Below are 4,831 nucleotides of genomic sequence, written 5' to 3' on the forward strand. Positions count from 1 at the left end.
AATATCTTATGTCTTCTTTTATCAATAGTTGCCTTTACTACATGAATGCTGCTGTTAATTTCAGGGCTTCCTCTTTAATGTTTTTCTTATTAAGGATAAACTCAGTTGATGACTTCAATTTCCCAGCAGCTTTAAAGTCATCAGTAATTTGATGTCACTCACTCTTCATTTATTAGTGGTCCTAATTTCTCATTGACCCTGAAATATTTGAAGAAACTGACCTATACAAGTTGAAAACATTAATTAATCAAACTCTCTGACTAACCTTACTTTTACTTGCCAATTTTGATATTCAAACAATATTTATTGGGAGGTTTTATCGCCTTCATTTACAGATATGTTTATTTTTAAGTTGATAAAAAATTAGAATTAAACCTTCAGGCAAGTTATGGGCAAACCATATGTTGACATAAAACATTTTAATTTATTTAATATTTATTTAAGTAAATTTTACTTAAATGTATAACAAACACAGGAAGCAATTTGGCAATGCATACAATGTAGGCATAGGTAAATTAATTACTAACTCCTGTTAGGCAGGACTAAACAGTGTTTCCTTCTGTTGTACATAGGGATGCTAAGTCCAAATTTTCTGCAATTACACGTAACAAAAGTAAGAACAGTATGAACAAAATATAATTCTAGGTACCATGCATGAGTTTATGGATTTAGTATGATGTTCAAAATCAGCCCACAGGAATGAGTTACTTGTAGTAATCAGTTGGTGTGTGGTCCTGTTGGAAGGGATATGCTTTGAAATTTACCAGGAGAAGGATTGGACATTCAAGACTACCCACAAAGGCAATATACACCTTGGGAGTCTATTTCTTGCAATCTACACCTAAAATTCTAACCAATAATAATTCTGTAGAGCACAGTTCTACTGTGATGTAACTGAGTTTTCATGAGACAGAATAGACTGAAAAATTATTTAACTTATGAATTTCTCATGAATCAAGAATTCTACTGTGGGACAGCTAACAAAAGCATGAATGTATCTGTGGATGTGATTTTATTTAGGTATAGGATTTCTTGTTGCATTAATTAAGCCATATCTTTGTTGAATGAACCTTAGATGTAATCATTTCTTAATTATAAGGAACAGTACAGCCAGGAGATCATCAATTGCAAAAGGGTAAGGGGTGAGATATAGATATCATATGAAGCTTGCTAAGAAATTTGGAAACTTGAGGGCTACAAAAGCTAAAGCAAAGTTAATCCCCTAGAGTTGACAGGGAGAGAGGATTCCCCTGGCAATTACTGAATTCAGATTGTTAGTCTCATGAATTGTGAGAAAATACATTCTGTTCTTTCAGCTCACCTTCTTATACTGTTTCTGTTAATAGTAAGACTGGGAAACTAAGATGAAAAAGTGTCAGTTTCACTAAGAATATTCATTGCTATGCTTAGTAAATTTAAAATATATGTAATTATGATTGTTATTATTAGTGTGTCTGTTTGCATGAAAATCAAGTGATAGGATTAATGGAGTAAACAGAAGTCACTCATTCTCATAGCAACTTGATCCTATTGGTTTTGGTTTGGTGATTTAAACATAGTAATGAAAAGAAATAGTATTCTCCTTATGATGAGGTGATAAAAAATAATCAAATTATTGAGAATCCAATAGATGAAGAAAAAGTCACTTGGTAAAAGAGAAGCCATGGTATAAACAAAGAAATTAGAGAGATATTTCTTTGTTATTGCTGGGTTAAAAGATCCTGGGTAGCACAACTGTTGTGTCAACTATTTTGCGAATCTAAATGTCCACGGCTTCAATCCGCCAAATGAACTACATGCAAAAAGACTGAGCAATTTAATACTGTAAGGTTAAAAGCCTAAGATACTCATTGAATGGGCACTGCTATTCTGCCCTATAGGATCAGTAGGACTGGCAATCAACTTGATTACACACAACAGCGAAAACAACAAAGTACATGAGATGACATAGGTGGACACACACTATTTGTTTTATTATTTAAATCTGGCTACTTCCCTTTAGAGATCTCTAACGGCATAGTGGACCACACATTGAACTGCTAGCTGCTAGGTCAGTGGTTCAAACTTATCAGCCACTCCATGAGAAGTAAACGAAGCTGTCTAATTTTGTAAATATTTAAATTATTTCTATTCTATTCTATAGGATTACAATGTGTCAGGATTGGCTCAAAGGCAATAATTTGGATTTGGTTTTGAGTGCCTTTCAAGAGGAAGCATATGGTCAAGGAGTAATGATACCGAAAGAAATCCAAGCTGCACTAAAGGTATCAGTGAAAAACAGGGTCCAGGAATTGACAGAATACTAATGGAACTGTTTCAAAAATCTGATGAAGCACTGTAAATATTCATTTATTTATGCCAAGGCATTTGAAAGAAAGTTAACTGGGAAACTGACTGGAAGAGATTCATCTCTGTGCACATTGTAAAGAAAGGTGATCTAACAGAATGTGATAATTATTACATATTATCATTAACATCAAGTAATATATTGCTGACGATCATTTAACAGCAGTTACATCAGTATACCAACAGGGGGGGTGTCCAGAAATTCAAGCTTATTTCAGAAGATGTAGCATGAGGGATATCACTGCTGATATCAGATGAATGTTGGATAAAGCAGAGAACATTTAAAAATGTTTAGTTGTGTTTTATTGGGTAAGGCTAGGCATTTGACTATTTGGATCACAACAAATTATGAGCAAAATTGAGAAGAATGGAAATTCTAGAACATTTTTCAATGATTTCTTGCCTTTTTCCAGCAACACTACCACTAACTACGGTGTATTAGTCTAGGTACTTTGGAGAAACATATTCACAGCGACTCACATATAAGAGAGAGTTTTATGTAAAGAAAATGTGCATCACGAAAACATCGCAACCCAATGCTGCCCAAGCCCACAAGTCCAACATTAACCCATACCCAACACCAGTCCACAAAGTCCTTCACCTCACAAAACAGAGGCAATGATGCTGACTGCAGGAGGAAAGCTGAGTCAGTAAACGAATAAGCATCTCAGCACTAGCAGGGGTCTCCATAAGGCTGCTCCAGCACCCAGGGCTGCATCGGGATAGGTCCATGCGGCTTCTCCTTGGGGATGTCTTGTAGGACGTCAATCTTGCAAGCTGAAGCAGGAAGCTGCTAAGGCAGCTGCATCCTGGTGCGACCATCACAAAGCAAGAGACCCGAGAACTAGAAAGGCGAGGCTTCACCACCCATTTATCCTTCCGCCTTTCAACCAGCACCACATGTGATTATCAGCCAGGCTGGCACAATTAACTAACTCATACGGTAACCATGAGTCAACATTGACTTGATGGCAGTCAGTTTTTTGTTGCTGTTTTTGTTTTGTTTTTTATAACTGACTATTATACATATGGATTTCACCAAATGTTTACACAGGAGCCAAATTGATTAAAACTCAAAACACGAGGAAAAACTTCATGACAAGCTCAAAACATGAGAAAAACCAGGTTAACTACAGAAGAGATAATCAATTGCTTGTGTGTAAGTTCAAATTGAACCTCAGAAATGCAGGACTAGAAGAAAAAGAGTATGACCTTGAATATGTCCCACCTGAATGTAAAGACCCTCTCAAGAATAGATTTGATGTACTGAGCACAAATCACTGAAAACCAGAAGAGTTTCTGGAAGATAACCAAGTATACCACATATGAGGAAAGCCAAAGATTTAGAAGAAGGTGAATCCTAAAAGAGATGTTAGAGGAAAATATGAATTGTGTTATTCAATGGAGAAAAACTAAAGCAAAAAGATCCAGGTTTACACAGTGGAATTCCAAGAAACTGGATTATGTAAAGAAGAATGTGGCATCATGATTTGAAGACAACTCATTAACTGATATGCAGATGGCACAACCTTGCTCATCAAAATTGAAAGCAAGTTAACGCACCTACTCATGAGACCCAATGGGCTACAGTCTACTTACTGTATAAATTTTACATGAGGGTAAATAAAATAAAAATCTGCACAACTGTATCAAGAATAAATATTAGGCAATATGGAAAGAAAGCGAAAGTTGTTACTGATGTCACTGTACTTGGATCACCAATCAATGACCATGAACACATACTCAAAATAAATAAATGGTATGCCATGTTGCATTGTGTCAATTTGCTGCAAAAGATGATGGCTGTTGTTACTAAGTAACAACGAGTCTGATCCAATTAATGGTGATCCTATGCATAAAGAACAACAAATTGACAGATCATGCACCATCCTCACAATTTGTGTTATATTTAAGCTCATTGTTACAGCCACTGTGTCAATCCAATGTGGGGTTTTTTGTTTGTTTGGTTTTTTGCTGACTGTATTCGGTTGGGTTCTCTGGAGAATTAAAACATAGAAAGATATTTCTATCAAGAAATGGATTACAATATAGTTATAGTAGTAGATTATCATATTCAGTTCATGTCTACAAGTGAGATATAAGCCAGAGGTTTCTTCAGACTCATGTAGTTGCAGAAGCTGAGGAACAGGAAGCAGGATGAGGAAACAGGCTGGTGAACACAACAGTAAAGAATCCCAGGTCAGCCAAATAAATCTGACCACAACGTCTGCTGACAGATTAGCAGATGACAGAAAAGGAGGTTGATGAACCAGACACAGGCTCCAGGCCCAGAAGAAGGCAAAGGGGCAAGAATGCTCAGTTCTGCTTTGTGTCTCTCTCATACCAGAAGCCACACCCTCATGGAACATCCCCCCACAAAGGGGTCTCAGGGAAAGGATGAGTCAATCAGGGTGCATTTGAGCACTGATGGATCACACAATATTCCTCTGGTTCCTTGAGGCTTCCTCACCCCTCACTGTCATGA

Source organism: Echinops telfairi, unplaced genomic scaffold (genome assembly GCF_000313985.2).
Source record: "Echinops telfairi isolate 266 unplaced genomic scaffold, ASM31398v2 ScPeMD7_7468;HRSCAF=8506_0, whole genome shotgun sequence".
Lineage (NCBI taxonomy): Eukaryota > Metazoa > Chordata > Mammalia > Afrosoricida > Tenrecidae > Echinops > Echinops telfairi.